Raw genomic sequence first — 14,675 nt, 5'->3', positions numbered from 1 at the left:
GTAAACTTAATTTTTAAGCCTATACAATGAAAAGTAATCCAGCCTCTTACATTTTTAGAATAATTAACATTTGTGTATTATATACAAATATTGTAACATAATAAAAATGTCTTCATTAATGCAACCAATGTATTAAATCAAACTGGGAAGAAATTTAAAGGAAATATAAGATTATTTAGATTGAGATTTATTAAATTTAATTGGATTGATTTTAATTATCTTTTATTTTAGTATTTGAAAAGCAATAAAAATTAGTATTAAGACATAACAAAGTATATACTACATATCTTAGGTTTCTAAGCTTGTTCTTTGTTTTATAGTCTTAGCTCTTTTTTTGTTTCTATTTTTAAACACTAAAATAAAAATTTTAATCTAATATTAATTTAAAGGAGGCCAAGTTAAGTCCTGATCATTATCAGAAAAAATATCCCTGTTCATTTCCTTGATCCTATTGTTTGATTAATTTTTCTACTGTATGAATGACTGCATTAAAGGAAACTCCTTTTCAGATGATCAAAGTTTATATTCCTCTAAAGCTTTCTAGAATATATCTATTTAATGATGAAAGATACATGTTTGAGTTTTTGCTGGACAACATCCTATAATTTTCAACAAAATCCCTATTATTACTACTAATTAACCACATATATATCTGCTACTCTATTTAGCAACAAGGAACTGAAAGAGGTTCTATTATTTTAATCCATTATCTATTGTGTATAATACCTTCAAGTAGAATCAGACCCGAAGAAGGCCTATTATAGTGTCTTACCAGTTGTCGGAAAGTATTAAATAAATACATTTTAGTAATAGTTTTTGCTACTAATTAATTAGTAAAGAATTATGTTCTTTACTCATGGGTAATCTATTTTCATTATAAATTACTTGAACAAGTTCACTTCAGTTTTTAAATTCTTTATTATCAACAGATTTGAAAATACATTAGATAAATATCTGCCATTGGTTTTACCAGTGTGTCATTGTAGCAGAAACAATGCACTCTAGTTTTCTCACAGGTCCCAGCCTGTCATTTTATTTAAGATTTAAAAATTATTATATTTAGTATAAATAATATATTTAACATGTTTTATTATTTACTCTCAAATCCATTATTTTGCATGTAACAAATGACCTAAGAAGACTTTCAAGGAATAACTTCTAAATAATATACTCATGCTATTTGATAATGATTGGAGGCATCAGTTTTTACCACATTAATATATTTATTTAGGTTTATAGTCTGTTGTATTTATCTCACCTTTCTAGCAATATATCATCTTTAATGGCATGCAGATCAGAATGCAAATACATATGTAAAATTTCACACACAAATATTCTTACGTTTCAGTTAGTTTTATCATGCAAAATATAATCTCCCCACCAATGTGATTCCTATCTGTTGCTAGAAAACATACAGAAATAGCAAATTTTTAAAATCCCATCTTTGACAAGGCTGCAATATTAGGTGGTCCTTCTACAAGTTGATCTTAAATATACTTTCCATTTCTCTCAGTTCTATTATCTTTTTTATTACTATAGAAATCTAACTGCTCTGTAAAATTTAATACTCTAGCTGTTTCTTTTATAGAGATCTTCATCCCTTATATTTTCCAAGTTACATCTTCCTAAGTGACAGAAATCATCAGTGCTCCTGAATGAACTTTACTTTCCTTAATCTAGTGAAAATTTAGGATGCTAAATTGAATTCATGTAGCAGAAAATGAATATATCATTTCTTTGTTGATGAAATATTATTAAATGCAGTCAGAGATCATACAGTTCTTTTGGCAACTATGTGGTAATTTAGCTTCTCTTAATTCATTTTTGACTAAAGTCTAAGACACTGGTAAGTTTCTTTTGAAGTGCTGAGTTTCACTCCAAATTGAGATTCCTTTGTTTCACGTGGGAAAATCATGTGCAGTGGTAGAAGTCCATGCATACATCGTTAAGTGTGTGTGTGTGTGTGAGCGAGCATGTGTGTGTGTGTGAATGCCTAAAGTAAACTTAGTTTAATCCTGTAGATTATCAAGAGTTTGATCTTTTAGAGTTGATTTGAACAAAATTCATGATATCTAAAAATTAAATGATAGAAATTAACAGGAGAGACTCATGAATCAAGATTTAGAGTCATGTGTCTATCTCTGATGGAGAGAAGGCACATTTAGAATTACTTGGCAAACAATACTACTGTTAACATTCTTAAAGTAGGTAATGGCTTAATAAATGTACCATATTTCCTTCAAAACTAAGATGAATATCACATTTTAACAACTATATTATGTTGTTGAAGCATATTTTTAAAAGCTAAAATTATGACTGTAATGTAAATATAAGATGAAAAAGTGGGAGAAATTGTAATTGATTCATTCATACAGAAAAGATTTAGAAAAATGTTCATACTAATTAAAAAAGCATTTGAAAAGTTGCAAATTTCTACAAAGTATAATAAAGACTGTCATTATAAGATGCTGGGTCAAATCCATACTAATTAATGTCTTACTGGAAAATGAATTGTAATCCCCTGGTGGGTCTTTACTCCATCTAATATTGCCATGACCCAGATGTTTGCTTTATTCTCATGTTTTAGGTCATTTTTAATATCACCTCAAAACAGCATCAGATTAAGTCAAATCAGATTAAATTTAATAAGCTAAGCAGTAAAATGTTATGCATACACATATATACAAAAATTTTTGTTTAACTTAAAATTATCATTTAAATTCTCTCTCTCTTCTTGGTCTCCTCACTCTCTCTCCCCTCTCCTGCCCTTTCTCCCTCTCTCTTTCTCTGCACTGGGAAGGGAACTGAGGGGTACACTGCCACTGAGATACATCTCCAGCTTGTTTTATATTTTGTTTTGAGAGAGAGTCATGCTAAATTGCCAAGGCTGACCTTGTACTACTATCTTGGCTTACTCTTCTAAGTACTTGGAATTACAGGTATGAGCCTCCCCACCCAGCTAGTAGTTAACATGTGGTTAGAGATAGTTTCTTATAATATCCCTCCTTAAATTCTCTCTTTTTTATCTATACTTAGAATTAAAGTTAAAATAGACATTTGAAGTAAAAAAGAAAACACCTTTATAACTATCTCGAGAATACTTCATAGCTTCTGTCTGACCATGGGCATTTATGGTGCTTCCAGTATGCTTTTCAGTCAGACCTGACTCTGAGGTTTGAGACACAAGGGAATCAAGGCTCACCACTTCCAATGGCAACACTTTAGTAATTATATGCAAATTACATACTTTCTGATAGTTATAACTGCCATGTAAAAATAATATTAGGATAGTGGAAGGGAAAACATTGGGAATAGAGAGTGTACACAGTAAGTTAAGTTAGGGAAGTTTTGTTAAGACAAACCAGTTGTTCCAAGATCACTTGAAAACATGTCAACATCTGACACAGTGTTTTGTCTCATATAAGTGATAAAAAAAATCATATCGCAATTTCAAAGATATTTTACAAATGTATATCATGTCTGACATAAATTGAATTTATCTAGTATTCTTTTCAGTCAAACTTCTAAATAGAAAAGGCTGGTGTTTCTACTCTGGCATTTTTGGTCAAACCATTTGTCAAGATTTAAAACAAAATATGAATTACATTTGGAATTGTAGGAGTGTCATGAAATGTAGTGTGTTAGATTTAGTTCAATAAGATTGTCAAATTAAGGTGCAAAGCAGATCATTCACTGAATAAACCTCATTTAAATCTCGTTACATTGAAAGTGTTAATATTTTCATTGTCTTTGCCATAATTACCATTAATCATTAGTTGATTAAAATAAATTTTTCACTTGATATTTTATTTTTGAAGGTATATATGTATATGGGAATGAAATTTAAAATTATATTATTGGGTATTATTTCCTCAAAATCTCCACTTTGCCATTCTCATACCGCAACTCACTTTTAATCTTTTGTTTTTGACTCAACTGATAGTTTAATCCATTACTCTAATTACTATATTATCTGGCTCTTTCATTATGAATATTTAGATATTGAGTGTGACTCCTTCAAATTCATGCATTGAACTACTAATCTCCAGTATCAAAGAATGTGATCTTACTTGGAAATAGTTGTCACAAATGTAATTAATTAAGATGAGGTTAGCTTGTAGTAGAATGGGCTCCTAATTCACTTTTAGTGGTACCTTTAAAAAGAGGAATTTGGGAGACCAGGAGCCTGCCCAGAGGGGAGATGCATGGGCATGTGGGCTCTAGCTTGAGGCCCACCATTCCATCAGTGAGTGCATGCAGATCCTGGGGAGCAGATTTGTGTCCCAGACCAGCATGGCTGTGTGTGAATCCCAGCCTGGGCTCCGCCATGACCCCAGAGGCTCAGGCACACCCACACAAGCCAAAGGCCCACCCAGAAAGGGCCTGCAGAGGCACACAAGCTTCAGCCAGAGGCTCGCCATACCATCAGCAAAGGCAGGGACCTGCCTGGAGAAGAGTTGTACAGGCACACAAGCAATACCCACAGGCTTGCCCTGATACCATTCATAAATGCAAGGAAACCTTGGCCAAAGCCTGTGCAGACAACAGAAACTGGGATGCACAGCCCCCAGCCAAAGGCCCTTCCTGACAATAGCTACATAGGGCCCCAGCGAGAGGCAGGCTAGATACCACCCCAAATATGCTCAGATCCCAGCCAAAAGACCTCCCAGACACCAGGTCAGCTCAGGGATCTAAAAGGCCACCAGTCTGAGCCCAGGAATTGGTATACTGCTGAACATCAGAGTAAAAGCTGTTCGGTGGCTTGCTGAGAATTCAAGACCACTGGGTGAGCAAAAAGTTACCTCAACAAGGACACAGCAGGCTGCATCTGTAGAAATGAGAAGACACATAAATAAGTCCCAAAACCAGACTTCCAGGTCAACTAAGGGAACCCCAAAGGACAACAAGATGGAACAATCTGATTCTTAACAACCTGGACTCCCTGAACTGGCAACAAAAGAGGATCTGGAAAAAATGAAATCAGAAATAATTTCTCAGATAACAGCAGAGATTGTGCCCATAGTACAAGACATGATTAATAAATCTAGAGTGGACACAGATTAAAAAAATAGAGGAGCTGAGTAACATGATGGAATCCTAACACAGGAAACAAATGGAATCCATAAAACAGATGCAAACAAATGTCCAGGAGATTAAAAACTCAATTGAAAGTTTACACAGCAGAATGAGCCAATATGAGGATAAAATTTCAGATATAGAAGATAGGATTCCAATTAGTAAACAGGAAAAGAAAAATTGCCTCAAAATAGTAAGGGATCATCAGAAATCAATCCAGCAGCTGCTAGACAATGCAAAGAAGAATAACATAAGACTGATTAGCGTCAATGAAGAAAGAGTAGAGAGTGCAGATGACATAAAAAACTGTTCACAGAAGTAATGTCAGAAAACTTCCCAAGCAGGGGAAAAGAACTTGACATAGAGATAAGTGAGGCATATAAGACTCCAACTAGCCTTGATCAAAAAAAAAAATCTACACATAGGCAAATAATAGTTAAAATTCCAGAAACCCAACAGAAGAACACAATTCTACAAACAGAGAAAAGAAACAAATCACACATAAAGGAAAGACCATCAGAATCACTGATGAAGATGACTTCTCAACACAAACCCTCAAGGCAAGAAGAGCTTGGGATGATGTATTTCAAGTCCTGAAAAAACAGCCTCCAACCCAGATTGATGTGCCCTGCAAAATTATCTTTCAAAATTGATGGAGAAATAAGATACTTTCATGACAAAGGGCACCTTAGGAACTTCATGAATACCAAAGCAGCACTCCAAAAATTTTTGGACAATATCCTGGGAAAAGATAAGGATCACAACTCCAGGAAGCACAACAAGAAATTAAATGCAAAGGGGGAGAATCTAACAAAAAGAAAAAGTCATGACAATGATAAGTTAATATGAATCAGTTATAACCATCAAAGTTAATGGTCTCAATTAAACAACCAAAAGAAATAGACTGGCAGAATGGGTCAAAAAGCAAGATCAAACAATATGCTGCATAGAAGAAACAATTCAAAAAGAAACTCATAGACTGAAAGTTAAAGGCTAGAAAACAATGCTCCATGCTATAGGAACCCAGAAAAAAAGCAGTAGCTATCCTCATTGTGGATAAAATGGATTTCAAATGAACATTGATTGAGAGAGACAAAGAAGGACACTATATCCTTGTAAAGGGAACAATCCAACAGGAAGAGATGACAATCATAAATATCTATGCACCAAACACTAGTGCACCCAACTATATAAAACAAATACTAATGGACATGAAAAACCAAATGAGCACTAATACAATAGTAGTGGGGGACCTCAATACCTCACTGTCAAAAATAGATAGATCAACTAGACAAAAAAACAAGCAACAAAATACCAGAACTCAATCAAACTCTTAAACAAATGAATTTAACAGATGTTTATAGAGTCTTCCATCTCAAAAAATCAGAATACATGTTCTTTTCAGCTTCACATGGGTTGTTCTCTAAAATAGATCACATACTCACTCACAGAACATGTTTACATATGTGCAAAGGAATCAAAGTTATCCCCTGAATATTGTCAGAGCATAGTGTGATGAAATTGGAGATCAATAGCAAAAGAAACTCCAGGAATTTCATAAACACATGGAAAGTGCACAACATACTTCTGAATAACCAATGGGCCCCAGAAAAAATTAAAGAAGAAATGAGACAGTTCTACAATTAAATGACAATGACAATACAACATATTGGAATCTATGGGACACAATGAAAGCAGTCTTACAATGGAAATTCATAGCAGTGAATATTCACATTAGGAAAACAGAGAGAGCTTAATTACACAACCTGATGCTGAACCACAAGCTTCTAGAGAAAGAAGAGTATGACAAAAACAAAGCTCATACAAGGGAGGAAATTATAAAGATCAGAGGGGAAATCAATGCAAAGAAGACTAAGAGAACAATACAAAAAAATCAATGAAGGTAAGAGTTGGTTCTTCAAAAGAAGAGAAAAATTTGACAAAGCCTTAGCCAACCTTGTCAGAAAAAGGAAAGAAAAGGCCCAAATCTATGCAGTTAGGAATGAAAAGGGTGAAATTGCAATAGACCCAGCAGAAATCTAGAGGATCATCAACACCTAATTCCAGAAGCTATACTGCAATAAGATGGATAACACAAAAGAAATGGACAGATTCCTAGATATGTATGAATTACCAAAGTTGAACAAAGAAGACCTAAAAATTCGAAATGACCCAATATCAATCAGTGAAATTGAAAACTTAATTAAAACCTTGCTAACTAAGAAAAGCTTGGGTCCTGATGGCTTCACTGCTGAATTCTACAAGACATACAAGACTGCCACTATTGTTTAAACTATGCAGTGAAATTGAAAGGGAAGCAATACTTCCAAATTCATTCCTGGAAGCAAGAATCACCTTGATCACCAAAACACAGAAAGACTCAACTGTAAAAGGGAACTATAGGCCAATTTTACTAATGAACATAGATGGAAAAATCCTTACTAAGATACTGACATATAGAATACAGAAGATCATCAAGATCATACACCCTGATCAAGTGGGATTCATCCCAGGGATGCAGGAATGGTTCAACATATGCAAATCAATAATTTTAATACACTATATGAAAAGAACAAAGGATGTAAAACCTATGATCATTTCAATAGATGCAGAAAAAGCATTTGACAGTACCCAACATTTCTTTATGATAAAAAATACCACAAAAATTGAAATAGACAGACTCTACCTCAATCTAAGAAAAGCTTCCATGAAAAACCAACAGCCAATATCATACTAAATGGTCAAAAACTGAAATCCTTCACACTAAAATCAGGAACAAGACAAGGATGTCCACAGTCAGCACTCCTGTTCAATATAATTTTGTGAAAATTAACCACAGCAATTAGACAAGAGAATGAAATAAAAGGAATAAAGATAGGAAATGAAAAAGTAAAATTGTCATTATTGGCAGATGACATGATATTCTATATAGAAGACATTAAGAACTCCACCAAAATTCTTCTAGACTTAATAACCAAATTCAGAAAAATAGTTGGATACAAGGTCAAAACACAGAAATCAATAGCTATTCTGTACGTGAAAAACTGTCTCACTGAGAGAGAAATGGGGCAATCAATTCCTTTCACAATAGCATTCAAAAAATTGAAATATGTAGGAATCAATCTAACAAAAGAAAGCAAAAACCTCTACTCTGAAAACTATAGCACTCTGAAAAAAGAGATTGAAGAGGATATCAGAAAATGGAAAGACATCCCTTGCTCCTGGGTAGGAAGGATCAACATAATAAAAATGGTCATATATCCAAAACTGCTGTACAGATTCAATGCAATTGCAATTGAAATCCCAGCAGCATACTTCACAAACCTTGAGAAAACAATCCAAAAATTCATTTTGAATAAGAAGAGACCTTGAATAGCAAAAGAAATACTACACAATAAAGACAAGGTAGTGGGTATCACAATCCCCAACTTGAAACTATACTACAAAGATACTGTGATAAAAACAGCATGGTACTGGCAAAGAAACAGACTTGAGGAACAGTAGAACAGATTATGAGATGCAGAAACAACTCCAGACACAGTCAGCCACCTCATCTTTGACAAAGGAGCCAAACACTCTCACTGGAGGTAAGATAGCCTCTTTAATAAATGGTGCTGGAAAAATTGGGTTTCAACTTACCAAAGATTAAAACTAGACCTATATCTTTCACCATTCACTAAACTAAAATTGAAATTAATTAAAGATCCAAATATTAAAGCAGAAACACTAAACCAGCAGGAGGAGAGTTTAGGAAGAACTCTTGAAGACATTGGTGTAGGAAAAGATTTTATGAACAAAACCTCAGTTGGATGTGAACTAGCACAAACAATCAACAAGTGGGATCTCTTCTTACTAAAAAGCTTCTGCACAGCAGGAGAAACCACCAGCAGTGTGAAGAGACAACCCACAATGTGGGAAAAACTTTTCACCAGATGTTCATCAGACAAAGGTCTGCTATCTAGAATCTATAAAGAACTTAAAAAAATTAGACCTCCTCAATTTAAAGACCCAATCCAAAAATGGGCATCTGAAATGAACAGACATTTCTCAGACAAAGAAGTAGAAATGTCCCGACCCATGGGTAAGTCAACGGAGACCCTAGAGGGGGAGTGAGAATGACAAAGGACAGGGCACACGAGAGATGGAGACAAGACAGTTTTCTGATCAAGTCTCGTTTATTGCAGAAGCTACTACAGCATATATACCGTAGGGCTAGAAGGAAGGAGCAAGGGGAGGGTACTGGGGCTACTTCCTTGTTGCCGGGTAGACTTGCAGCAGGCCCAGACATGCCCATAAAAGGCACTCAAGAGTTCTAGCTGGAGGGGGGACAAGGCCCCCCACAGGTCCTCCCTTTAAAATTATAACTACAGTAGAAAGGTATCAGGAGAGCCAAGCCTGTGGGGGCTGAGCCTGTCTTGGGTCAGAGTGACATACGTGTCTGCACCGTGCACCTTACCCGTCATCGGTTAACCAGAGAATCAAGGCTCTGGCACCTGTCTTAGGCAGCACACGAGGGCTCTCTCATTGCATGGCACGCTTGCTCAGTTGCCCATCATTGGCTTGCCAGCCCACTCACCAGGTGGGGCGAGAACACTTCGCCACGGCAAGGACCTAATCGAAGGTCCGGCATTCGTCCTGGTCAGCCATTGCCAATCTATGATAGTAGACCTGTATGGGTGCTGTTTTTATTGCCTCTATCTGGGCTCTAAGGAAGGCCATGATCTTGTTGTATATTATGGGCCCCAAAGAAATGAGCAGAAGTAGGCCCAATAAGGGTCCCAGCGAAGGGAGAAGATAAGGGAGGAAACCATTGAGGCCAGTCCAGAGGGGATTTTGAGCGAATTCTTGTCGTCGTCTGTTTAGATCTTCCTGAAGTTCGCGAATTTTTCCCCTGACGATCCCAGATTTATTGGCATAGAAACAACAATGTTCATTTAGGGCTATGCAAATCCCTCCTTGTTCCACCGTGAGGAGGTCCAGGCCTCTTCTATTTTGAAGGACCACCTCAGCCAAAGAATTGATCTGATCTTGTATATCTGTAAGAGTGTTGGAGAGAGCTTGAACATCATGAATCAACTGGTTGGATAATTTGGCATAGGAGTGTAACGCCACTCTGACACCAGTGGAGCCAGTGGCAAGGGCGCCGGACACCCCTAGCCTCATGAGCAAGGGGACCAGTGAGACGGCCCTTATGTTGCCCAGCGATACAGTCAAAGCTGGGCAAGGGCACTGGCTCATCTCCAGGAATGAGGGCGATGTCCAGGAGGACAGTCGCCACCACGCACAGCCCAGTCCAATTAGTGGGGAGGGAGGTGAACACCAAGCTCCCTCCACAAACGAGCACGTGACCCAGGGCAGGGCAAATGGTGGCAGAGCCATTAAGCATTATAGAGCAGAGAGAGAAATTTTGGACTCCAACAGGTATATCAAAACTATCGTTGTGGCCCGAACTTAGATAACAAACTGAGGCATTGAACTGTACTGGCTGGACCCTGAAGGGCAGAGAAAAACTGCAATTGTAACTAGAGCTGTTGGCATAGTCAGTTTGGTCGACAACTGGCAAGGTGAGGGACAGGGGTGTGCCAAGTGTCAAGCATAGCCAACAATCCGCAGCAAAGGCTGGGTTGAATGTATTGATCAGTTGATAAGTGGCCTCTAAGACACTCAGGGTTTGGACGTCAGGGTCTGGGCCTCGAGGTTTGGGAAGGGCCAGTGGATGATAATTTAGGGAGGGGTACATCTCTTGGATGATAGTTTCGAGCTGTTTTTGTACTCGATCTTCCCTGAGCTGATCTGAAGGCCCGCCACCATCAGATATATGAATTGGGGCCTGTGGTGGCCAGCAGACATCTTTGCCGGGACTGCCGCTGCAAGAGGCTTGGCCAAATTTAGGATATCCAGTGGGACTGGAAAAGTCTCAGTCACCCCCGACGGAGCCCCTGTAAGTTTTTTGTAGAACAGCAGTTAGATATATTTTTCCATCGGAATGTGCACATTGTTGGACTTCAATGTAACAGGTAGAATGTATCTCTGTGGCCATGGTACAGCCGATAGGGCATGGCCCTGGTTTGCCATTGATTGTTAGTATGACTTTAGGCTTAGTGACACAATCCCATTCTTGGTTATATCCTCCCGTTATCGAGGCCTCATAAACCAAGTAGGCAGTCTTGCTGCCGCAATCAGTACTACAGGTGTAACCTGTGGGTACAGGCCCGCCAGAACCCCCGGCACAGTCACAGGGGTTACCATACAGGGCAATGAGCAGTTGTTCCTTGTTAACTGGTTGAAATCCACTTTCTGCTGTTGGTGCCAGGAGCAGCAACAGGCCATGTAACAGAATCAGGGATGTCATCTTTTTTAACCTGTAAGCAAAATTTCGTCCTGTGATGTAAGCAAGGCTGGGCTGTAGATAAGAGAATTAGGCTAACCTGATTAAGCTTTTGAAGATGACCAATGTGGACATATTACAATAACATATTTAGAACTTAACCAAAGTAAACATTTTGTAATAACATATTGAGTGCTTAAATATCAAGGATAGCCAATGTAATCAATTTTTAACATATTTAGACAATATTCGTTGTGATGTGTCTCCCATGAGATCATAATATAAAATTTACTAGGGGGTCCCTTTAATGAATCAAGACCAGAATAATCATTTTCTGGGTGGCCACTTCTATATTCATCAAAGGGAGTCCCCATAGTCTCTAATCATTTTGACAAGCAATTAAGAATATATATATCTTTTTATTTTACAACTGTTTATTGTAATTTGATTATTGCCTGTAGGTGACAATACACATTACTTTTATAAAATAAATCTCAGTGGCACTTTAATCAATTAGCAACCTGGGAAGGAAGGCATGCCTTTAATTTAATAATATTTATCTGTAAGTCAATTTAACAATAGGCGAATATCCTTTGAAAAGGAAGGAATATATTGAGCTCAACTGTACGAACACAAACAACAGACAACAGACAAACATATGAGACAGTTTATAAAATTAGGGTGCACTCAAATATATCTGGCCAAATTGAATTATACTATTCTCTTTATGATTATTAGATTATAATTGTAGGCACCATTGTTAACTGGTTGAAATTGGACAATATTAGGTCATCGGTATCATCAATACACTTATCAACTTGTTTCACTAAGCGTTCTGGAAGCCACCTGGCCGACTTCATTTTCTTGGAGTAAACACACACTGACCCTCGGCCTCAGATGAGTATGGGGTCAGGCCCATGCCATGAGTGGTCCAGGGGGTCTCTCCACATCACAGAGGCAAATTGTTGTTGTATCTCTGGTTGCCAGAAACGGTTAGCTGCGGATAATCCCTTAGCATCCAAATTTAAAAAGTTAAGAATAAATAGTGCATGTGATATTAGGTTTCTGGGTGACCCCTTGATAGGGTACCATTCCCCCTTTTTTATTTTATCTAATGTAATTTTGAGTGTGAGGTTGGCCCGTTCTATAATGCCTTGTCCTTGTGGATTATATGGGATACCCATTATGTGTGTTATATCTAATTGTTTGCAAAACTTTGAGAAACCAGAGCTGGTATAGCCTGGACCATTGTCTGTTTTAATTTGCTGTGGACATCCAAGTACTGAGAAGGCAACTGGAAGGTGGGCAATTACATGTTTAGTAGCCTCCCCGGATTGTAGGGTGGCAAATATAAATCCACTATATGTATCAATGTTGACATGTATATATTTAAGATTTCCAAATTCAGGGTAATGTGTGACATCCATTTGCCATAGGGCATTTGGAATTAAACCACGAGGATTAACTCCCAGATGAGGTGTGGGAAGATGGAGGGTGCACGTAGGACAGGTTTTAACAATTTGTCTAGCTTGTTTTTTAGTAAGTTTATACATGAGGCGAAGCGTGTGGGCACTAAGATGATGTAGCTGGTGCACCTTTTGTGCCTGGTCAGTTTGAACGGGGGCATCAACATTTAGTGAGTAGGCAGAAGCCTGAGGTCTTGTGGCCAGGTTTGTTAGTCGATTACCCTCTGTAAGCGGCCCAGGTAGGTAAGAGTGGGCACGAAGATGTCCAATAAAAAAGGGCTTAGATCTTTTTCTAATTAGACCTTGTAATTGGATAAAAAGGTTACCTGTCTGGGAAACGTTTTTTATCTGTCCACATGTTTTTAACAGAGGTATCAATTGGGCAATGTAAGCGCTGCCTGTAAAAAGATTAAAGGCCTCTTCAGGGAATGCAGAAAAGATGGCTATGATTGCATGTAGCTCGGTTATTTGGGCTGAAGAACAGCTGGTTTGGAATTGGACAATGTTATTGTCCCACACATAGGCAGCTATCCCGGTAGAAGAACCATCTGTAAAGACTAATAGGGCTTCTGTTAGAGGAGAACAGGAAGTGACTTTTGGGAAAATGAACTCATGTCTATTGGCAAAGTCAATAAGTTTGTTTGGAGGATAGTGATTGTCTATTAAGCCTGTATAAGAAGCGAGAGCAATTGGCCAGGAGTCGGTAGTCTGCATAAGCCAATCGATTTGATCTTTAGGGTAGGGTTGGATAATAATATCAGGTTCCTTTCCAAAATACATTTTTCCATGGTCTCTGCCTAGGATAATCAGGTCTGTAACCCCAATATAGTAGGGATAGAAGACCCGTTTAGGGGAAACCAGGAGATGAACCCACATAAGGGGTGCGGTTTGTCAGAAAACAGCAGTGGGAGAGAGAGAGGTTTTGTAGATAACATACTGCAAAGGAGAGTTATAATCCATAAAGGTAATTGTTTGGTTTTGGATAGCTTGTTTTACCACGCTAATGGCTTTACGTCCCTCGGCAGTGAGCTCCCGAGGTGAAGTGGGGTGGCTATCTCCTTGTAGGGTATCATAGAGAGGTTTTAGGTCATGTTTAGTAAGTTTTAAATATGGCATGAGCCAATTTATATCTCCGAGCAATTTTTGGAAGTCGTTTAGGGTTTTAAGATTGTCCAACCGTAAGGTAAGCTTTTGAGAGGAAATGTTATGTCCCTTCATCTGAAATCCGAGGTAAGTATAGGGGTCTTTTAGCTGAACTTTATCAGGGGCAATTTGGAGGCCACGAGACTCAAGGGCCTGTCGGAGATCAACATAACAGGCTAAAACCTCACTTCCTTGTTGTCCCGCCACTAGGACATCATCCATATAATGGACAATGTACATCTGAGGCCAGTTGTCTCGGGTGGATTGGAGGGCTGTGGCCACAAATGACTGGCATAGGGTGGGACTATTGGCCATGACTTGGGGCAGTACTAGCCATTGAAAGCGTTGCATTGGAGCACAGAAATTGGTCACCGGAAGGCTAAATGCAAAGCGCTTTTGATCAGCAGGGTGCAAGGGAATGGTAAAAAAACAGTCCTTTAAATCAATGACAACTTTATAATATCCAAGGGGGATGGCTACCCGTGAGGGAAGACCGGGTTTGTAAAGCTCCCATAAGTACCATGGTCTTATTGACTGCTCTAAGATCTTGTAAGAGCCTCCATTTTCCTGACTTTCTTTTAATGACAAAGATGGGAGTATTTCATGGGGAATTGCTGGGGATGATATGGCCAGCGTGAAGCTGTTCCTGCACCAGCTGCTGA

The sequence above is a fragment of the Heterocephalus glaber genome, unplaced genomic scaffold, assembly GCF_053883595.1.
Source record: "Heterocephalus glaber isolate CG9 unplaced genomic scaffold, H.glaber_assembly_v1.0 deba00001690, whole genome shotgun sequence".
NCBI classification, from domain to species: domain Eukaryota; kingdom Metazoa; phylum Chordata; class Mammalia; order Rodentia; family Bathyergidae; genus Heterocephalus; species Heterocephalus glaber.
The sequence above is the reverse complement of the archived record's forward strand: the minus strand, read 5'-3'. Positions refer to the sequence as shown.